At 51.8% G+C, this 23,185-nt stretch overlaps 1 protein-coding gene across 8 annotated transcripts in view; it reads left to right on the top strand.

Moving 5' to 3' along the window:
* Positions 1 to 3: 3 nt before the first annotated feature.
* ARHGAP39 (Rho GTPase activating protein 39) overlaps positions 4 to 23,185 on the top strand; it is a 60,906-nt gene continuing 37,724 nt past the window's right edge. For 5 of the 8 annotated variants that reach the window (XM_019630136.1, XM_019630140.1, XM_019630144.1 and 2 more), the window contains exon 1: positions 4 to 83. The gene's annotated coding sequence lies outside the window, so the exon portion shown is untranslated. Of the gene's footprint in view, positions 84 to 907; positions 1,111 to 3,247; positions 3,608 to 16,952; positions 17,239 to 23,185 lie in introns of those variants that run through there. The other 3 variants (XM_019630139.1, XM_019630138.1, XM_019630137.1) reach the window with 3 other exon arrangements.

Genomic DNA, 23,185 nt, shown 5'->3' on the forward strand with positions numbered 1-23,185 from the left:
GAACCGGCGGGCGGCAGCGGCGGTGTGAGAGCCGCGGGCAGCTCACGCGCAGTGCGCGGGCCGGGATGAGGGGCAGCCGGCTGGTGAGAGCGCGGGCGGTGGGCGGTGCGGGCCGGGAAGATGGCGGAGGGGCCGGCGCTGCGGCCCCCGCCCGGCCGTGCGCGGGTCCGGGCCGCAGCGACCGAGGGGACGGGACGGGCGGGGCCGCGGAAGGGGCCGAGGCCGCGCGGGAGCAGCGCTGTGAGTGGGCGTGAGGGCGCGTGTGTGTGTCCGGCCCCGGGGTGGGCGTGAGCGCACTGCAAGGCCTTAGCGTCGGCGTGGGTTCCGGGGCGCCGTCGGGGCGCGGTGCGGGGCTGGCCCGGCTTTGTGCGGGGTGCGGGTCGTCGGACGCGCATCCCAGGTGCGGCCGTGGCCGCCGAGGCGAGGCGGGTTTGGCGCCCCGCCCTCTCGGCGGCGGAATCCCCTTGTCGGTTGCGGGCTGGTGTGCGCGGAGGCGGAGAGTTCCGTGCCGAGAGCCGCGAGCGAGGCCGGCTGTGCGTCCTGGAGCAGGACGCCTTTCATTTCGAAACGTGCGGCCGCTGCGAGGCCGCAGCAGCTGCGGGCTTGCTCCCGCCGCTCCCGCCAGCAGCTGCTGTGGGCGCTGCGCTGCTTCGGCAGCAGAAACGCGGCGCCCCTCCCCCCGCAACGTCGTTTGGTTCAACCAAACCCTCAGTGACCTCTGCAGAAACCTCCGGGTGCAGGACTTCGTGTTCCTCCCCGGTGCAGACAATAGCAGATTTGTCTTTGAAGCCAGTGAGGGGAATTGAACCTTGCGTGTCCTGGGTGCCTCTGTAAACAGCAGGTGGTTCCCGGCGGCGGCTCCCCATTCACAATGAGCGAGGTGTGTTTCTCCTCGCTGGGGGAAGGGGAAGGAGATTTGATAGGAGGTGTGACTGAATCAAGAAGACTCGTTGCATAAAGCGTCCTGGCAGACTCGATGACCCGCAAACGCTCGCTCAGTGAATAAACAGAGGCGGCCGGTCGCTCTCCCTGCCCGCACTTTGTCTAGTCAGCTGTCTTGCCAAGAGGCTGGAGGACAGAGGGCTGGTGCTGGAGCCAGACTGCCTGCCTGTGAGTTGACTCTTGCGTTTACTGGCTTTGTGCTCAGGGCCTGTGCTTCCTCGTCTGTAAAATGGGAACACCACTAATATTGGCCTTCTAGGGTGGTTGTGAGGAACCAGTGAATCAAGTCTGTAAAACGCTTCGTGCCTGGTACATTGTAAGTGTTCAGAAAAGTTAGGGTGTCATCACTGCCAAGGTCTGTTTCCAGGTGCATTTGCTGGGTGGCGCTTCTTCAGGTCCCCTAGCATCCCCATCGTGAAGTCTGTGGCTCCCTTTTCTCACACAGGTAGGTGGAGTCATGTTTGGAAGAAACAAGCCTTTATGAAGGTTAATGAGAAACAAATCTCATGGACTTAGATAAGTTATTACATAGAACTGCTTTTAAAAGTATTTTTAGAAAAAGAAAGCTATGAGCCACTCTGGAATACTGTAGTTTTTGCTTTCCCTGGGGGGATGGGGGTGGGGGACAGGGCTGGTAGGCGGGATTGTTATTGACAGAAATGAGACTTAGAGCAGTTCTTGGGTAATTCTGTTCGAGTTAAGCTACCAAAGCCATACTTGTTATACTTCACAGTGTTATCCTTGTCATAGAAAAGATAATTTATTAACACACTTTAAGTAACAGTGAGGACTACGCAACCGAAAGTGTGAACTTGGAGTTATCAGTGGTGTAACATTCTGTCTTGCTAAACTGTTGGAAGAAATTGGAAGAAAAAAGTCTTAATTTGCTTCAGAAGGAAGTGGAAAATTCCACTTCCCAAGGAGATGATCCTCTTTCTCAGATCTAGGAAAAGTGTCCCAGATGTACGCTGGACAACTACATCTCGTCCCCTTCATCTGTGTGACACTAAGATTGGGGGAAACTCTTCCACTTTAAGTAGTCTTGGCATTGGTGGGGTTTAAGGTGAGAGCGTTTGATGCTCAGAACAAATGGTAACGAAACAGCTTCTGTGAGCACATTTTAAAATATCTCAGGATAGATTTAAAAATGTTCATCCCAGCCTTCTCTCTTGCATGTGTGCTGGGTGGCCATCCTTGAACAATTTAGTAACAGTGAACACAGTGTGTTGTTAGGCTTCTGCCTAGTTCTTTGGTGCTTTTGGGGAAAAAACCCTGTGCAATATGTTCTCATATCGAGATAACCTAGTTTTACTAACAGAACCCCTTTGCTGTGCCTTCTCAGTGACCCTTTTTGTGGCCCTCTCGTCATCAGCTGTGAGTGTCCAGGCTCAGGAGCACAGCCTCGGCGCACGGCTGTGTGCGCAGCTCTGGGCCCGGGCTGGACTGACCCAGGTTGGCTGCCTGCCTCCAGGTTCCTTCTCCCACCAGGTTTCTTGCTCCCCCCGGTGAAATCCACACTCTCAGTTACTGGCCTTCTCTGCTGCCTCCTGTCCCTGCCTTGCTTGCCCCCCGTCAGCCTTTGGGGCTTGCCCCTGACATTATCTGGCAGCTCTGCCCTGCTCCCCGAGATTGAGTCCGACCCTGACTCCTGTCCTCTGGCCACACTGTTCCAACCTGCTGAGATGGACCTCCTCCCCTGGGCCTACAGCCTGGCTCACTGCCGCTTCTGTGCTCTGATCTCGTGCTTCTGGGACCGACATTTTACAGGACTTTGTATTTCCCTGGGACCTGAGTTACTTAGCAATGCCTGCCATCCTGTTCGACATCCCCCTCCACCCCCCCCAAGCCCCCCAAAAATGTGATGGTGCCAAAAATGAATTCTGTCATATGTCAGAGAGTGCTGATAATAGGAGTTGCAGCCCTCACCTCCCTCCCATGCATAAGCTTGTGACTAAACGCAAAAACCCATCCTGGGCTTTGCCACAGTCTGTGTTGTGAAAAGAGATGACTGGTGATGGTTAGGCTCCACCTGGTGGTATTTTCCTGGGGTTAACATTGGTGTGGCTTTTCTCCCTGCTTTCTTTGAAGTCTTTGGAATTCTGTTGGAAACCATACTGTTCAGCACTAGGCATGTTTTTCAGTGTCCTAAGCATCGTTGATTCAGTACTCTTTAACTGAACATCTAATCAGCACTCAGTTGTGCACGTGATACAGTGTCATAGACGGGTAGCACACTGTTCTTTCAAGGAGCAGGATAAGGAGAAAGTTGATTGAGGCTGTGAATCCTTCTTCTCTGATGAAGGGCCAAACAGTGCTCCAGACCAGGGTCTGTAAGCTGCAGCCACTGGTAGGCCCCCTGCTTGTGTTTGTAAATAAAGTTTTGTTGAAACACAATACTCCCAGCCCCCTTCGTTTTGTGTTGTCTGTGGCTGCTTTGGCAGAACTAACTAGTTGCAACAGAGACTCTGTGGCCCACAAAGCCCAAACTATTTACTGTGTGGCCCATTTACAGAAGAAGGCTGTAGAAGTTCAGAGGGGAAATGATTACAGAGGCTGTCACGTGAGAGAAAGCTTCAAGGAAGAGGTGGTTTTGAGCTAAACTTTGCTCAGTAGGAGGTGAGTGGGGGGAAGGAGTTAGGATGTTGGTGCAGCAACACAGACAAAGGTAAGAAGTTGGGTTGTGTCTGGTTTGTGGGGGTCAGAGGTTGTATAAGGAATAAGGAAACAAGTATGATAATGTGAATGTCTTTGAGTTCTGGGTAAATAAATACTTTAGGTTTCAGTTCTCCAGCTATTGGGGAGACACTTCTAGTCTGAGCAAGGGCAGTCCTGATAAAATGGGGTAGGGACGTCTAACTGGCAGTGATGTGCAGGACCAATTGGAGAAGGAAGAAATCTGACTCGGAGTTTTTTGGCAGCTTTCTCTGGAGAAGCTTGAGGGGACAGATTACCCCAACGTTTCAGTGGCTTACAACAAGAGAGGTTTATTTCTTGTTCACGTTACACTTACTTGCGGCTCTTGTTGAGAGTCTTCATTTCTGGACCTGGGACCAGCCTTTGTTTGGATCATGTTATTCTTATGGCAAAGAGTGGCAGAAACTCAGTGTCTCCTCAAGCTTCAGCTTAGACCTGACGGCTCAGGTTCCATGGGCCAAAGCAGGTCACCTGGCCCTGCCCCCCAAGGGGAGGAGACTGGTGCTCTTTCCATAGAGGGTGCGGGAAATCCCATGGCCAGAGGCAGGATGTAGGATGCATAGACCTCTTATGGGGGAAGGGGTGAGCAAATAATTGGAGACAATACTGTGCTCCCCTCCTCCCCCCCAATAAAATGAGTCTGCTCTGTCCAGTCTCATGGGCTGCAGCCGCCAGCAGACTTTTCTGCTGAGCCTCGGACCCCAGCAGTTCTTCACTTCCACCTTGGCCCTTTGGTGCTTTGGGACCGTCGTCTGCTTGGTTGCTACCTAGAAGCTTGTCACTGGCCCCTTCTCCAACCGCCGTGTCCCGTTGCTCCAGGTCTTACTCATTGTACCTCTTAAGTAGCGTCTTACTCATTGTACCTCTTACGATGCAAGGTACCAGATGCATCGTTCCTTTGTCACCAGGGCCTCTGGCCAAGCAGGGCCTGGGACGTTCCTTTGTCACCAGGGCCTCTGGCCAAGCAGGGCCTGCGCCTCGTCCCTTGTGCATTATAGCCGTGGTTCTGAGTCAGGTGTGATTTGTCTTCATACACTTTTGGTTTCCCAAGTGGGAGGGGTGACACTGGCATCCTAAACGTGGAGGCCAGACATGCTGCTCGGCACCCTTTGGTGCACAGGACAGCCCCATGACCAGTGTGCCCGGCTGAGGGGCAGGCCCAGGGCATGTCCTTGTACCCTGCTCTTCAAAGCCCTGCATGCCCCGACTCGTGCTCTGCTCTCTGGTGACACCAGCTGAGTGCCACCAGGCCAAGCCCTGCTCCGTGGTCCCTCCTTCCCACAAAATGAGCAAAGCTCGGGTAGCCCTGTCAGTTCCTTTGGTCTTCCCTGGGGCCTGCCCCAGCAGCAGCCCATAGCCCAGCAGGTCCCCTGCCTGCCTTGCCCCCCCCCCCCAGCATGCTTTTGTCTCTGCACAGCCAGGACTTGTCTCCCACCGCACCGGGAAGTCCTAGAGGGTAACAGACACGTGTGTCTCCTTGCACCATTTTCGTGGCGCTTGAACATTGGTACAGATGGGTGCGTTGTGGTGGGAGTGGCCCCAGAGAAAGGTGGATAGGCCCTGGAGCAGCTCCTCTGTTCATTTTCCTTACACTTGCTGCTTCCAGATAGCCAGGGCCTCTTATTCTCGTCTCTTGCTTTCCTAAGTATGATTTCTGTCTTCTCATAGGTACTCTTTATTTTTGCTTCCTAAAAAGTTTCGACTAGATAATATATTTAGGGTTTAAAAGTCCAGAGAACGCACAGGGTCACCTCCTTCCTGACTCTACCCCCCAGGAGCCTGGTCCCCTGGACGCACCTACTGTTCCTCCTAGAGATACCTTGTAACTATTCAGGCAGATGCACGGATGTATTCTTTTTCCTATCCTTTTTCTTTTCAAAAAGTTCCTGAACCTTGCCTTTTTAAACTGAATATGTTCGTGAAGTCACACCCTGTGAGGACATTATCCAGTTCATTCTTTTCATGGCTGCGTTGTCTTGGGCTATGTGGAAGCGCTAAATTTATATAAGCAGCCCCTGCTGGTGAAGGCGTGTTTTGTGCAGTTACAGTAAGGCTGCAGGTCCAGCATTTTTGCAAATGTGTGAACATGCTTATAGGACCCATGCCTGGAAATGGCACTTCTTTCTTTAAACACTGTTTATTGTTCAGTCACCTTTTGCTCTTGTTTCTTTTCTTTTTTTTTTTTTTTAAGATTTTTATTGGGGAATTGGGGGATTGGAACAGTGCTGGGGAATTGGGGGAAGGGGAACAGACAAGTTGCTGTCCTTTGGTTCTTCAGTCTAGTTGTGGAGGACGTCGCTTCACTGGCCTAAGTTGGCACCATCATTGCGCTCTTCCCGGGTGAGGCAGATCAGTCGCCAGCTTCTGGACGGCCGCTCACTGCGGCTGCTGGCCGCTCACGCTGGCTGCTGGCTACACACGGTAGCCCATGGCAACCCACTGCAGCAGGGGCTGCAGCCTACACCGTCGCCAGCAACTGATGGCAGCCCAGCTCCAGGTTGAGCTGTTGTTCAGCATCTTAGCTGTGGAGGGCAGTGTCACTGGCCCTCATATGTGGGATCTGAACCGGGGCCCTCTGGCATCCCAAGCCAACTCTTAACCAATGCGCCACTCGGCCAGCCCTGCTCTTGTTTCTTAATGTCTTTAAGCTCACAGTCCCTTCCTTTGAATATTCATTTCTCCCGATTACCTGCCTGCTTGTATTTAAAGTAATATGGTGTGGTGAGGTTAAATGAGGTTCTCAACTGGAGCAGGCTCACCTTTCTCTTCTTCTTATGGGAAGAGTGACTAGGAAAACACAGCCACATAAAAACTAGTACACAGGTGTCCACAGCAGCAATGTACACGAGAACCAAAAGGTGGACACAACCCAAATGTCCTTGAGAAACAAACTGTGGTCTGTCTGTACGGCGGGATGTTATTTGTTCAGAAGAAGAAGTGAGGTACTGACATGCTACAATGTGGATGACCCTTGAAACATGCTGACTGAGAAGCCAGACAGAAAAGTGGACATACTGTATGACTTGGTTTGTGTGAAGTGCCCAGAACAGGCAAATCCATAGAGACAGAAAGCAGATTAGTGGTTGCCAGGGGCTGGGGGAGGACAGCTAGGGGGTGTGGGGTTTCTTTTTGGATAATGAAAATGTCCTACAGTTGACAGTGGAGAAGGTTGTGCAAATACTAAATATACTAAAATTGTTAGCTTTGAATGGGTGGCTTGTGTCTCAGTAAAGCAGTTAAAAACAAGAGTGACTGAGATTTGTCAGAAGGGAGCATTCCGGGGTGGGGGCCTACGGAGGGCCTTGGTGCAGACACAGCCCTGGGTGGTGGTGAGAAATCCAGTGGGCAGCCGGGACGAGGCGAGGCACCTCTGCCCAGTTCCCGAGCTGCTGGTGTGGCTGCCATGACCGTCCCATGCAGGACACTGGATTTAGACTCTGACTTAGCCCACAGCTAGTGCGATGGTCGCAGACGACCACCGGGCACCTGGGCCTCTGCTGCTGTGGGTCACACTGAATCCAGGGCTGTTGTGAGGCTGAAGGGTAACTGGGTTTCACAGGATCCTGGAAATTAGCGTCATCGTGTCTAAAGTTTTAAAGACTTAATTTTAACACTGTGGAGTGACAGTCAGCAGAGCACGTTTTCTGTCCTCCTGCAGATTGGTCCAAGACAAGACAAACTCCGAGTGTAGACAGCTGTGGTGTGAATAGAATCGATGGGTGAACGAACTGTCATCTCGGCTGGAAGCCTTCGCTGGCTGCTGGTGCTGGGGCTGAGGCAGGACAGCCCCTTGTCCGGCCCAGCTCCCAGCCTGCTCCCCTTGCTGGCCTTGGTCCTCTTGGATCCCCCAGAGGCCCCGGCACTAATCAGAATGGCTGATGCTTCCTTCGTGGTTAGCTTTGCGGTAACACTATCCCTATGACACTGTGGTCTTCTGCTCTGGTCCCTTCACCCATTTCCTGGGATTTCCTGGCAGTCAGGGGGGTGATGGGACGTGCGCCCTGTCTGTCCCCACACACAGGTCCCACATTAGTTGTGCATCAGACCGCTGTACCCCTAGGAAAGGGAAGCAGCTCCTGGACTCTAGGTTCTGATTTTATGTTGAGTTGCAGTGTCGGCTTTTGTTTTGAGTCATATTTCAGTTGTGCTAGTCGGATTCCTACTTCTTTCGAATCTGAGAAGCCCAAGAAGTAGCCTGCTGTCCCTAAAGGCTGGGAGTGGGTAACGCTCTGGGTCCCAGAGACCCTCATGCACAGGGACATGCGGAAACCACACACAGCTGTCCAGGGACAGCGCGGCCTTCCTGCCAAGGCTGCTAGGGCCCAGGATGATGTCACTCAGTGTAGAGCACGGCCCTTCTCCATTTGTTTGGCAGGACTGACATCTGGGTCTGTGTCTGCCGGGCCCACCAATGTTCATCCTGCTTCACCTGCTGTGTGCCAGCCACTTGCCAGGCTATCCCGACATTTGAGACAGACCAGGTTCCTGGTGAGGACACGGGGATGGGTTGTGTGACCCACGGGGACAGCAGAGGTGGAGGCGTGCATGGGCCTTGGGGAGACCCCTAGGGTAGCTGCTAGCCTAGGTTGGGGGGGGGTGGAGTTGAGGTAGGCTTTCCGGAGGAGGGGATATCTCATCTAGAAAAGGAGGTATCCGGACCAAGTCTTCCAGTGTTCACCAGGCAAAGGAACAGTGTGCCTCAGGTGGGAGGGGGTCCAGGGAGGCAGAGGTGGGTGGGGCATGTGCCAAGCTGAGCGCTCAGACTGCCTCCTGAAGGGGAGCACCCCCTTCTGGGGTCCTACCTGCTGTGGTCAGGGTGCAGGTTAGCCCAGTGAGCAGCTCTGCAAGTCTCTTAGCTCCCACTTCCTTTCCGGAGGGACTCACAAGAACATACCATCCACACTTGATCCATTCTCTTTTAAAGGATAAAATAAATAATTTGCAAGTGTCTGGACTGGCTGCCTGTTGGCAACACTGCACAGTTACCTGGGAAATCTGTGGGGCAGAGGCTCCATCAGTGTCCCTCTGAACGCAGTGTGATGACCCCCACGGAGGATGAGACATATGACACAGACCTCACTTCCTACTAATCGGGGAGTCCTCAAAGAGTGCCAGCTGTGGGAATTTAGGCTGGAGTTGGCACGCACTTGGCATGTGGAGGGCCCTGATGGGCGTTCAGAGAAGCTTGGTGGCCCCAACGCTTGGTGATACTGCACGCTTCCATCCAAGTGTGAGACGTGGTGGTTGGGGTGTCCTGTGGGAGGGGGCACTGTTGACAGCATTGCTGGAGTGGGATTGGGTAGCCATGCCTCTCCCATTCATCCATTCCCTGGAGTACTAGGCGGTGGTGCTGGGGCTGGTGGTGCAGGGGTGCGGCCCCTGCGTCTGAAGCTCAGAGTCTGGTCAAGGGAACAGACTACACAGTTGACAACTGTTGTGCGTCCGCTGGAGGATGGGCATGGGGTTCTGAGAGCAAACTAGGGTACCCTGTTTAGAGGGGGGATGGGATGGAGAGGGGGGTGGGAGGCTGGGCCAGGGCAGGCAGCCAGCCAGACCCCACCCACTGCACCAGCTGTGGAAAGGCTGACCGCACAGACACAGGTCAGGTGAGTGGTCAGCAGAGGTGTCGGGTCGATGATGCTCGCTGGCTTGGTGTGGAGGGTGATGGGACAGGCATCCTACGCTGGTGGCACAGGTACCTGGTCTCAGGTGCTGCTGTCCTGCTTGTCTGTGGACTGTTGTGGTCCAGTCCTTTTTATGTCAGATTTGGCGCTAAGCTTCTAACAACAAAGACCAGCTCTCAGGAGGTAGGGGCTGTGTGGGGAGGTGTGTCAGGTGAGAAGACTGATGGCCATGAGACAGGCAGGGTCCTGTGAAGAGAGAGGGACAGAGCACGGAGTGAGGACCTCAGAGCAGGAGTGACACACTCACAGGGTAGTAGGTAACTGAGGTAGATGCAGTGTCCAGAAAGCAGCACAGGAGAAAAGTGAAAAATCAGGAGTAAACAGAACAGCAGGGGCTGGTCTGGGAGGGTCAGCCTCGGAGCAGGAGGGGGATGGAGGGACCAAGGGCTGCTGTCTACAGAGTGAGCCCCCACAAATGTAGTGAAGGGAAGGGGCCCCAGCAGGTGGCTTGTCAGCCGCCACACAGGAACTGTGGACCCTGGAAGCACTTCCCAAACTCTGACAAAATGAACTCTAACCCAGCCAAATAACCTGCCAACTGTCAAGTGGGATAAAGTCCCACTTGACAAAATTTACCTCCCATCCACCTTTTTTCAGGAAAAAGAAGGAATGGGAGCTGGGAAAAGGCTCTCGCACCCATGGGAACCTCTGTCGGGACAGGCTTGTCCTGAGGGCCTTTTCTCAGCCACTTCCACCTGGTCTGAGCTGGGCACTTGTTGGTTGTGCTGCCCGAGCTCACTGCTGCCCGCCGGACGGCTGCCTGCGGGCTCTGGGCATCTGGGCTCTCGGGGGTGTGGGACCACATTCTCGTTGAGTTCACTTGTTTCCTAGACTGCATTCAAAACAGACGGGTTGCTGGAGCAGGCCCTTTCAGAGGACTGATGTGCAAAGGGGTAGCTGCAAGCATGGGGAAAGCTTGGCAGAGCAGTTTTGGGGCCCCTCTCCGCCATCCCCCGCAAGTTGTAGACTGTCAGGTTCAGCCCATGCCTCTCAGTAACAGTGTCTTGGAGTTTTCAGCTAAAATCAGGCCCTGGCCCCACATCTGCCTCCTGCACCAGCTGTGCTGGTCAATGCACACCTGCTGAGCTGTTTCAGAAAAAGAGCTCTTGACCTGTCTCCTGGCTGCCACCCTGCTGGTCTCCTGCCGGCTCTGGAGCCCACCCCCTTCTGCCTGTGCCCAGGCCACCAGCACCGCTCAGTTCTTCCTCAGCCCTCAGTCATCTCACCCTGGCTCGCTGCCTCTCCACTCGTGCCTGTGAAAAGTGGAATTCCCATCACATGCTGATTTTCTTCCAAACTGGTGTTCAGCACACGGCCCTTTTCCGAAAAGACACACGGGCCCGACCACAGACTGACTGTGGCACATGCAGAGCAAGTGCCTGGTGGTAGCATCTTCTCCAGAAGGCTGGTCCAGCCCCACCCTTGGAGGCGTCTTTCACTTTGTCTCTCCATCCTTCCCACACTGGCCCTGTTGCCTCTGGTTCAGCCCGTGCCTGCCACTGGGGCTGTCACCTGTGTGCCTCACTGGGCCAACCTGGGGTGCGGTGAAAGGGGAAATTCCATTACACAGGGCTCTGCAGCCCACGCTGCCGCCAGTGACATGCATGCTTGGAATGCACAGACTCCCACCAGCGCCTGTTGGGAGGGCTCCTTGCTGTGAGGGTGTGCACCTGACGTCTAGAGGCACACACCCCCCCCCCTGCCTGAATAGCTGGGAGGACGGCCAGGGCGCAGCGCTGGATTCTGTGCTCTATGGTGGGGCTGGTGGGGCTGGCGCCACAGTGAGTGAGTGAGCGCTGGGGTGGGGTCTGTGCTCCGTGGTGGTGCTGTTGCCATGGTGTGAGCCTTGGGGCAGAGTTGGCCATGGGCACGTACCCGGAAGGTTGACCCAGCAGGTCATCCGCTTATCCTGTCAGTTACCTGTTATCCAGAGAGAGGTTTAAGACCACGCCCATGATGGCTTTTGCTGTTCGTGCCTGAGCCAGTGTCCTGTTTCATCCAGCATTCAGTGGCCTTCAGTGGCCTTCCTCATGGTGGAGTGTCCCTCCCTGGGCATAGCTGTTTCCTGCCAGTGTGCACCAGCTCTCTGTGTGTTTGCCCACCATTTGGCCCCAGTTCTTCCCGCATCTCCCACGTTTTTCTCAGAATGTTTATAGACGACCGAAGTGCGAGGGGCTGCTCTGGACACCATCCACCTTGAGGCCTGTGTGACATAAATGGCGCAGGAGCCAAGGCAGCCACCACTGAGCTCTCAGGACGTGGTGTCCCAGGCCTGCGTGACCCCTCATGACACAGCAGGGGTCAGGGTCTGCTTTTTAGGCATCGGTGACCTTCCTACTGTCCTGCTTGTTGCTTAAGACTGGTCAACCTGCTGTGAACCAGAGCTGTTGGAGATCCCCTCCCCTCTTCCTCTTCCCACAGCAGGTGTGGGGGGCTGAATAGCCCCCAGAGGGCTCTGCTGATTACAGGTTGTAGCCCAGCTTTAGTGATAAGGGACCCATTGTCCTCTCACATGGCTCCTTCATGAGGGAGCTGGCTTCAGGGGTGGCTGGATCCAAGTGCCAGCTGGCGTGTCTCTTCCCCATGTTTTATTCCTGCCTTCTTGTGTCTTTTCGAGAAGCCTCTCCCCAGCGGGGACAGAGTGGCCCCACATCTTCAGGCCCCAGCCCCACGCTGGTGCTTCCAGTGGGCAGGGGTGGGCTGTGCTGCCCCAGCGCTGTGCCCATCCTGGGCAGGGTGCAGGTAAGGGGGGCCACTCACACACCTGGAGGGCCCCAGGAGGGGGCTATTGGAGAGGAGGGGAGGCGACAGAAGTGCAGACAGATGGGCCCCCAGCCCCTGTGGCGCTCACGGGCCCTGTGGGAGCAGCAGCAGCTTCGGAACTCAAGTTCAGACTTGGGCGAGACCTGTCTTGATGGGGTGCCGGTTAGTGTTCCAGTTGCTCGCCGTGGGCTGTGGGGATTCATTGCCACGGCCCCCTCCCCTGTCCTCCAGGTCACAGGCCTGGAAGTTGTTCCTGGAAGGTCAGGGCCAGGCCAGGCGCAGGGGTATCAGGGTGCTGGAGCATGTCCCCCAAGGGCATGAGGAGCAGCCCGCGGGCGCCTGCAGGGGCACGTGAGGAGTGGCGCCAGGCCCATTAGCAGATTGCAGCTTCCTGGGCTGGTTCTGCAAACAGACCCTGTCGGGAGCCAGCACAGAGCGTCTTCTGTTCCAGAACCCACGTGGGAACTTGGCATCAGGAACCTTCTCGCCCACTCAGGACTGGAACTTGCCCACAGTTGGGGGGGTGGGGGAACGGCGGGAGGACAGGATGGCCATTCAGGGCCCCCGTACCATGGGGTATAGGTGCTGCACCTTGTCCTGCTTTGGGTGTGTTCCCCACCTGCCAGCTGCTGGGCGGTCTGACCCTTGGCTGTCTTGGTCGTTGTCTGCTCATCTGAGGATGAGGCCTGATGTGAGGGGAAGGCTGGCCACACGTGCAAGCCCCAGGCAGTAAGGGCCCACGGGAAGGCGGAGGTGTGCACAGCTGCTGAGAGTGTGGTAGGTGCTCAGCAGAGGGTAGCTGTGGTCACACCAAGTGAGTTTTTCACCTGTGCTTACCTCCCATGTGTGCCAGGCGCTCTCGCAGGAGCTACAGGAGGAAAGGAGACAGTCGTGGGGGCTGGGGAGGCACTGACCTCAGGGGAACTCAATAGGCCAGCGCCAGAGTGGTGCCACAGGCACCCTCAGTGAGCGCTGAGCCCCATTTCTTCACACATGCTGGTTCTGGAGCCGGCCATCTCCCCACAGGGGAGCATGTCACCCAGAGTCCCAGGTTCCCCAAGGGGCAGCCGATGGCAGAGCGGCAGGGAGCCCTCAGGTCCGGAAAGGTCAGGGCTGCTCCACTGTGTCATCTGAGGGGCCTTAGCTGGGGTGACTTTCAAGGTCATGATCCTTCTTCAAGTGAGGGGACTGCATGGAATATTTTGGGGAGCGTCGGCCACAAGCTCCCTTTCTCAGCCTCCCATTAAATCACTTGTGACTCAGGCGGCGAGTCCACAGTAGGAAGCTGCGAAGTAGATGGTCTTCCAGGCCCATGGCCCCACCGGAGGCTGGCAGCGCCCTCCACGCCCGCGCAGGAGAGAAGTGACTAGAAACAGCTGGGAACTGGAGAAGCACAGCTTTGAGGACATTCTGAGCAAAGTTGCAGTAACCACTTACAGAAATGAAAACATTCTATTTTATCAGAAATGCAATTTTAAAAGATGACCAAAGGAGAGCATGAAAGTATAGAAAGAAAACAGTCAACAAGCAGGGTGAGAGAGACGGCCTGTGCACAAGAAAAATGGCTCAAACCCCGCTGCCCAAAGCAGAGGCTCCCTTCAGATCCCGAGAGCAGATGCAGTGTGCGCCCATGGGGCGGGTGGTCCAGGGCAGCTCTTCCTGGCCCTTTTCTGGATTTCCAGTTTTCCCATGTAATGGAGGAGTTTCATTTTCTTCACCACCCTCCATTTTCTCCTGGGTGCCTCTCCTTTTACCGGCTATGGCCTGAGGCGAGCCTGGTCTCCTGGGTCATCCCTTTGCACCCTTAAGCCATTTTTTTCATCCGAAAGGAGACTTCTGTTGAGAAGTCAGTCAGTTGTTAGATTTAGTGTTTTGCTGATTCGTGGAGCAAAGGTTTAGGGTGCAAAGGTTTAGGAATGTGTGGAAGGCCTATCCTAATTCAGCATATTTTTAAGCAGTGGCGATGGCATTGGAGTTGTAAGAAAAGCATCCTCTGCTGCAAAGTGCTGCTGGCTCCCCTTCCTTCCTTCATGGGGATCCAGGTCTCCCCCTGTCTTGGTGCCTGAGGCCAGTGTGCTGCCCCCAGACGCCCCTTGGGGCTGAGGCACCTGGGTGGTGGTCCCACCATCCATCCAAGGAGCTCACCGCACCCTCCGACTTTGTGGGAACGGGAAAGGTGACGGGGTGTGTCCGAGTCTACAGCCCTGCAGGACCGAGAGCTGCTGTCCCTCCATCACAAAGCCTTGTCATGGCTGTCCTCATTTCTCTCCAAGCCCAATGGGGCAGTGCCGTGCTTGTGGAGGGTTTTGGGAACAAACCAGGACCCAGGTGTCAGGCTGTTCCTGGTCACGGGCCATCTCCTGTATTCCGACCATGGGCATGTGAACAGATAGATATTTTGTCCTCTCTCAGCTGTCCCCCTGGGGCCCCTAGTGCTGTTTTTTGTTGTTGTTGTTGTTTTTAAGATTTTTATTGGGGAACTGGGGAAAGGGTAACAGACAAGTTGCTGTCCTTTTGTTCTTCAGTCTAGTTGTGGAGGACGTTGCTTCACTGGCCCAAGTTGGCACCATCATTGTGCTCTTCCCAGGCGAGGCAGATCAGTCGCCGGCTTCTGGACGGCCGCTCACTGCGGCTGCTGGCCGCTCACGCTGATTGCTGGCCACACACGGTAGCCCATGGCAACCCACTGCAGCAGGGGCTGCAGCCTACGCCGTCGCCAGCGACTCACGGCAGCCCAGCTCCAGGTTGAGCTGTTGTTCAGCATCTTAGCTGTAGAGGGCAGTGTCACTGGCCCTCATGTGGGATCCAAACCGGGGCCCTCTGGCATCCCAAGCCAGCTCTTAACCAATACGCCACTCGGCCGGTCCCCCCCTGGTGGTGTTTTGTTGGTGAGACACGCCCAGGAAGGCAAGGAGAACAGGGGCATGGCTTTGCTCGAAGTGACCATGTGAGCCCAGTGCATCTGTGTGCCCTGATTGCCTGTCTTGTGACCTCTGGCGGCCATGCAGAAACTACGTGCCATCCTGAGCGGCAGCACCATCACGATTCACTCTGCGTTGCATGATGTGGCTCCAAAAACATGTCCTTTCTCTGTGGGCTGGGGTCTGACACCTTTCTGGGAAAGGTTTGGAAAGCTGGTTTTGACCTGTGAGCTGACGCTGTGGCTTGCTGACCAGTCGGGTCACAGTTCTAACCATAAGGGTGGCGTCCTTTGGAGGAGGGGAGCTGATGAGAACAGCTGCTGCAGAGGCGCAGATGCGGAAATGCCAGCCCGTCCTGGTCGCCCAGCCGGAGAATGGGGCATTGTGCCTCCTGCTCAGAGCCAAGCTTTCAGACATGAAACTGAGATGCACTCATTGTTTAGAACTTGGAAAACTTATTAAAACAGCATTGAGAATGAAACTTAGGCCTTCTGGAAATGATGGCTGAGTCAAGTCTTGTTTATTCTGTTTCCCTCCCTGAAACTCACTGAAATGAACAAAAACAATGAAAAATAGGGAACAAGACTTAAGCCAGAGGAGGATGTCAGCCAGCCAGGGAGGAGGGCTGAAAGCCGGCGCTTTGAGCAAAGCTGAGTTTGCGCTGAACAAAGAGGACTTTTAGGGACACCAATGACCGCATCGACTTGACAGACGGGGCCTGTGGTTAGGGTGGGCCTTAGGAGAAACTGGCTGTGGGTGGGTGTCTGGTGAGGGAGGTGAGCCGAAAGAGTGCTCAGGTGTTCCGCCTACGTTTTTCTATAAGATCCAAACCCTTAATCGGGGAAGTGAGGAAGAAGACAAGGGAAATCGCAACTTGCTATGGAGCTGCCCACCTCTGGCAGTTCCTCGGGTCTTGTTAACGGCTGACTGTGGGCCGAGAAGAGGGGCCTCTGCCCTCCGGGGACGCGGCTTCCAGGGACAACCTCATAGGCAGACGGTCGCCCTGAAGAGCTGTTGCTGCAGGAGGGCTTTCTGTGTGTCGATGGAGTTCATGTCCCCGCCACCCAGCCGTGACTGTGGCCCCAGTGGTCCTTCAAGGGACCCTCTTGCTGGAGCCAGAGGGAAGGGACCACGTGGCACAGAGCCTGCCGCAAGTGCAGGCTGCGAGTCTTCCTGGGAGCCCTGCATTCGCAGGCTCTTGGCCCAGGCAGCCCTATCAGGTGACAGTGCAGGCCTCTGTCTTCAGTTTGAGTCGGGTTTCTGTCACTTGCAACCCAAAAATGTCCTAATCGCAGTAACTCATTTTCAGAGTAGAGCTGGTAAGAAAATTAGGCAATAGAGCGTTCTAGAATGACACCCGTGATTTGAGTCTGTCCTGACTCCTTTTCCTTTCCTTATTTAAAGATGAGCCGTGATCAGGAGCCAACATGGGACCCTGACATAGAGCAAGAGAAGAAAAAGGGCAGTGACCACAGTGAAACCGCTGGTGAAGAAGACACGTAGAGGAAGAATTAACCAGGAAACAGAAGGAAATTTTAGATAGAACCTTCTCTGTATACCAGGAGATACAAATTCAACATATTTAAATAGAAAAGAGCTCAAAGATAGCAGAAGGAGAGTGAGCTGGCAGAACTGAGAGAGAAAATTAAACAAAAAAAAACATTATGAACGTGAGAGCCCAATTAGCAACAGCAAATCACAGGATGGATTCTGCTGTAAAAGAAGTGGTCACCAGAGGCCAGGCTGCTTGGGAAAACCATGCTGCGCAGAGAGAAGCAGACAGAAATGTGGTCACAGCAGACCACAGTGGGAGGCTGCAGGGCGACCTGGGGGGGGCCACAGCAGCGAGTGCTGGGGTTGGAGAACAGATGGCGTCGGGCTGTGAGAGGGTGTAAAGCAGGACCTCCCTGGAATGCAGGTGGGGAGACTGCATGTTTCTGGAAAAATTGGATACAGAGTGACCAGAGCTAGCACAGGACCTGTTAAATTAAGCAAATCCTTTTTGTACAAGCGCAGCCTGCCTCGTTTACTGCCCGGGAGGCAGCAGAGCAGAGGCAGCACGCTGCTGTCCAGGAACTCATCCTGAGCCAGGCCTCGGGATGGGCACGCTGCCTGGCTGAGGTGTGCGTGCCAGGCGTTCCGCTCTGCAGCTTGGGAAGGAAGGCCACGGCAGAGAATCATGCTGTGTCCAGAGGGCACAGTGTCTACACAGATTGTTTTCTTGCAGGGCGGAGGTATGTTTCCCCCACTTTATTTATTCATTTATTTATATCATTATGGACTTTTGGATATTTACTTTATACTTTGGCTTATAATCCATTATACCTTTTCTTTTTCTCAAATTGCTCTAGCTTTGATCATTGGGAGCTCTTTCAGTTGGCATCATTGTTCCTTTGACAGATCCTATCTTGTGGGCCTTTGTTTTTGTTTCAGTTCTTCTTTACATCTTGTGGTTTCCCGTCCCAGTCATTTTAGCTGCCTGTCCAGGGATTCCTCATTCCTGTTATTGCAGAATGCTGTTACAGCCGAGACCAGGGCACTGTGTGTGCTCATTGCTGTGGGCTGCCGTTCTAGGCCTTCTCAGCAGACATATGTGTGTGAGTGTCAGCCAACACATGTAGCCATCTGTGTAGGTATTCACAATGGCAATATCGTACTGAATATCTTTGCCACCCAAAAAATGTCCCTTGTGCTCACCCATTCAATCTTCCTCCTTCCCCCAAATCACTGAACACACACTTTAAATCCGTAGTTATACAGTATACCAAAATAAATTCCCGGTGGATTAGGAGTGGGTTTTTCAGTAATGTTGCTTAGTCTATGTCAGGGATGTAGTGGCTAACAAAACAAACATCATCTCTGCCCTCACAGAGCTTACCTTCTGGTGGGGGAGACAAATGAAATATCACAGGTATAATGGTTTACTTGTGTAACTAGCAGTACTAAACAAAAGTACATGGACCTCCACCCATGCAGAATATGGAGTAACAGGGACGAGATTTACCATCCCACCCGGAACTAATAAAAAGCTGGACAAGATATATGAAAACTTTGGGTATGAGGTCACAAAGTACAGCGATTCCTGTGAGACGAGAATCAAGCAAGGTGAGGCCGATGATTTCCCCAGCTTCCTGCATTAGGGAGTTTCCATGTTGTGTTGTAAGGAATTAATGATCGTTGACACGGCTAAGTTGAAATCCACCATTTTGCTACTTGTTTTCAGTTTGTCCCATCAGTTCTTTGTTCCCCCTTTCCTTTTTTCCTGCCTTCTTTTGGATTAACTATTGTATGTGATTCAGTTTTATCTCTACTGTTGTCAGTTGTCTGTAATCATTGTTTTGCTATTTTAGTAGATGCTTTTGGGTGTGTAGTATCCATATTTAATTTATCATAGTCTACTTTCAAGTGAAATTCTACCACTTCACATATATGAGTCTACCCTTTCTCCTCTGTGTGCCTTTTGTCATATTTTATTCTATGTACATTGTTAACACCCCCCTACTCTGCTATATTATTACTGTTAAATAATTATCTTTTAAAAGTTATTTACACTGGTATAGAACTGCAGGTTAAATGTTCATGTAGTACTTGCTCTTGATGCTCCACCGTCTCCTCACTGGCATTGTTTCCAAAAAGAAATCTGCTGTCAACTTAGCCATGTCAACAGTCATTAATTCTAGATGGTTTAAACACCCCAATTAAAAGGCAGAGATTGTCAGGTTGCATAAAGAAGCAGTGCCCAAATACAAGCTGGCTACAGTAAACCCACCTTAAATAGAAAGACACAAACAGGTTAAAAGTAAAAGGAAGGCAAAAGATACACAATTCTAACACTAAGGGAAAGAAAGGTGGAGTTGCTAGAGTAACACCAGACGTTCTGATTTCACAGCAAAGAAAAGTTCCAGGTAGAGATATTTCATGGGCCGGCCGAGTGGCGCGTTGGTTAAGAGCTGGCTTGGGATGCCAGCGGGCCCTGGTTCCGATCCCACATATGAGGGCCAGTGACACTGCCCTCTACAGCTAAGATGTTGAACAACCACTACCTGGAACTGGGCTGCCGTGAGGCGCTGGCGATGGCATAGGCTGCAGCCTCTGCTGTGGTGGGTTGCCATGGCTACCGTGTGTACCCAGCAGCCTGCGGGAGCGGCCGTCCAGAAGCCGGCGACTGATCGGCCTCGCCCGGGAAGAGCGCAATGATGGTGCCCAACTTGGGCCAGTGAAGCAACGTCCTCCACAACTAGACTGACAACAAGGACAGCAACTTGTCTGTTCCCCTTCCCCCAATTCCCCAATAAATATCTTTAAAAAAAATTTTCATAATGATAAAGAGGTTAATTCACCAAGAACACACCAGGAATTTTATGCCTCTAATACCAGAACTAGAAAACATATGACACAATAACCAGATAGACCTGCATAGAGAAATGGACAAATCCACAATGATAGAGCTCCCAGGATCCGTCTCTCAGTGACTGATGGAACAGGCGGGCAGGAGATGAGCATTGGCACCATCAGCCGACTCAACCTGATCGATGTTTATAGAACTCTCCACCCAACAGCATGCGTTTTCCAATGCATGTGAAACAGTTACCAAGATAGACATTTTTCAGTGCCATAGGTATTCTGACAAAAGTGGAATTAAATTAGAAACCAATAAAAATATCTGGAAAATCAGGTATTGGGAAAGTAAAAATCATGCTGCTGTATAATCCATGAGTCAAAGGAGAAATCAAAAGGGCAATTAGAAAACTTTTGAACTGGATGAAATGAAAATGCAGCATATCAAAATTGGTGGGATGTCAAGAAAGCTCTAGTGAAGGAAATTTGATAACACTAAATACCTAGATTGGATGAACATTTTAAAAGGTTGCAAGTCTTTGAATTCAACTTCTACCTTAAACTACAAAAATTAAATCCAAAAGAATGCAAAGAAAGGAAATAATACAGATTGAGTGGAAATGAATCAAACAAAGCAGAAAAACTAGAGAAAACTGGTAAAGTAAAAACATTTTTTTTTTTACAAGATCAATATAGTTGACAAACATCTGGCCAGACTGATTAAGCTAAACAAGTGAAAAGACATAAATTGTCATTATCAAAAAAGAAAGTGGAGGCATCACTACAGATTCTATTGATCTTAAAAGGATAATAAAGGAATAGTGCAACCCCTTTATGCTAATAAATTTGACAACTTATATATGAAGTGCACAAATTCCTTGAAAGACAAAAACACTAAAGTTCACTCAAGAAGAAATTCAAACCTGGTTAGCTCTATATCTATTAAATAAATTCAATGTTTAATTAAAAACCTTCCCTCAAAGAAAACTACATGCTCAGATGGCTTCACTGGGGCGTTCTACCAAACATCTGAGGAAGAAATAATAGCAATTTTACACAAACTCTCACAGAAAATTGAGAGGAGGGAATACTTCTCAACTCATTTTATTATGTGAGTATTATCCTGATACCAAAACCAGACAAAGACAATACAAGAAGAAAAAAGTACAGACTAATCTTCCACTTGAACATAGATGTAAAAATTCTTAACATTTGAGCAAATCAAATCTATGTAAAGTTATGTAAAAATGATAATATATCATGACCAGTTGGGATTTGTTTAAGGAATGCAGGGTTAGTTTAGCATTAGAAAATTAATCAGTGGAATTCAACTATTATGAAATTTAAAAAGAAAAATCGTGATCATTTTAATAGATAACAAAAGCATTTTACAAAATCTAACATCCATTTCTGATTTTTTTTAAATTTAGCAAATTAGGAATTCAAGGAAGCTTTTTCAACCCAACTGGGCATTTATGAAAACCCTACAGCTAACATCATACTTAATAGTGAAACGTTAGGTGCTTTTCCCTAAGATTAGGAACAAGGCAAGGATGGTTTTCTCCTACCCGTTTAGCCAGCTATGTAATAAGGCAAGAAAAGGAAATAAAATGATCCAGATTGGAAAGGAAGACGTAAGATTGTCACTGTTCACTGTTGACATGATCAGCTATGTAGAAATTCTAATGAAATATGCCAAAGGCGGGGGTGGGGAGGTAGAACTAAAAAGTAAGTTTACCAAGTACAAGACCAATATACAAACTGTGTTAGCAACAAACAAGTGGAAATTGCTTTATATTTTGTTAGCATCAAAAACATGAAATACTTGGGCCGGCCGAGTGGCGCGTTGGTTAGGAGATGGCTTGGGACGCCAGCTCTGAGCAGCAGGGCCCTGGTTCGGATCCCACATGAGGGCCAGTGACACTGCCCTCTACAGTTAAGGTGGTGAACAACAGCTCGACCTGGAGCTGGGCTACCATAAGTCGCCGGCGATGGTGTAGGCTGCAGTGCAGCTGGCCAGCAGCGAGTGTGAGCTGCTGTGAGTCGCCGTGAGCAGCCGTCCAGTGGCTGGCGAGTGACTGCCTTACCCGGGAAGAGCGCAATGATAATACCAACATGGGCCAGTGAAGCGACGTCCTCCACAATTAGACTGAAGCACAAAAGGACAGCAACTTGTCTGTTTCCCTTCCCTGATTCCCCAAGCTGTTTCTCCCAATTCCCCAATAAAATCTTTTTTTCTTTTAATTATTTTTTATTATGAAATACACATTTTTTAGAATTAGTTTCAGCTCCCAATAAAATCTTAAAAAGAAAAAATGAAATACGAATAAATTTGCCTAAATATGTGCAAAATATGTACACTAAAAGCTACCAAATGTTACTGAAAGTAGACCTACCTAAATGGAGGCATATGACATGTTAGTAGATTAGAAGATTCGATATTATTGTGATGTTTTCCTCATATTGATGTACAGATTCAACATAACCTCAATCAAAACCCCAGCAGGCTATGCTGTAGAAACTGAGAAGCTGATTTTGAAATTTATCTGCAAGTGCAGAGGACCTAAAATAATTAAAACAGCTTCAAAAACGAAGAGCAGAGTTGGAAAATGAACACTACCAGATTCAGACCCAGGATATTTGGGGTCACCAAGATGCGGTCAGCAGTTTTCTCTCAGACAAACGAGAAATTAGAAGCCCTTGAGTTTCATTTTTAAAGCTGGCATTCCTGCTACAGCAGATCCTCGAATCACAGTGTTTCATTCAATGTCGTTTCATTCATGAGATGCTGCAGGAGCCTAACTGTTGTTTGTATCTCCTTGCTTTTGTTAGGCGTCTTTTCCCTCAGTCGCAGAACCTATTGACCATGTTCAGCGAGGACTTACTGTTGTCTTCAGCATTCAAATAAACTTTCGCGTGGGGGCGGCCGGTTAGCTCAGGTGGTTAGAGCACAGTGCTCACAACACCAAGTTTGCCGGTTCAATTCCCACATGGGCCGCTGAGCTGCACCCTCCACAACTAGATTGAAACAACTACTCAACTTGGAGCTCATGGGTCTTGGAAACAACAACAAAAAAACCCAAAGAAAACTATCGCGTGGATGTTTAAGGAGAGCTTTTCCTGCAGGAGGGTGTCCTTGGCTGGTGGACAGCCTTCAGTGCCGCAGTCAGACTGGGCCGTAGAGAAAGTGTCTAGTGCCACCGTAGTGTCTCCCTCTTGCTCTGCTGACTGGCTGTGCCCTCACCTGTGCTTTGACCCTGTTTTATTAGTGTCTCCTGGACTAACCGCTGGGATCTGTGGACCAGCCTCTTCTTGGAAGGGCCCTGTCCCGATGCCAGCTGGGATGGGGACAGGGAGCAAGGGGGCAAGTGCCCGGCCATGCTCCTGTCACTCATCTATGCAGACATTTTGCTGTCGGTAGGCACCCTGCAGAAAGACGTGAGAGCACAGGCATGGGGTTCTGTGGGCGCTCACAGCCAGCACCCATATCTCAGGTGCCTCTTGGGGGTGGCACAGCACCCTGGGCCCCTCGCCGCCAGAGAGGTTGCAGATGCCGCTTCCTAACAGCGGAGGGCAACCTTACCTAATTGGGTCTGACAAAGGACGTCTGACGAACATCCATTTGTCCCGCTTGTCTCACCCTCTGTGCTGGGACTGCACTAAGGTTTTTGGGAGGACCCTGCGTGCACCCTTGTGTCTATTCTGTGATGGACGGTTGGCACGTTCTCGTTTTGGCCGTTGTGAGCAGGGCTGCTGGGAACACTGCAGGTCCTCTGCTGGCCTCCGTCCCCGGACGCAGGAGCCTGGGAGGGACCGCAGGCCAGGGTGTCTGCAGGTTGGGCG

The sequence above is a fragment of the Hipposideros armiger genome, unplaced genomic scaffold (genome assembly GCF_001890085.2).
Source record: "Hipposideros armiger isolate ML-2016 unplaced genomic scaffold, ASM189008v1 scaffold_897, whole genome shotgun sequence".
Classification (NCBI taxonomy): domain Eukaryota; kingdom Metazoa; phylum Chordata; class Mammalia; order Chiroptera; family Hipposideridae; genus Hipposideros; species Hipposideros armiger.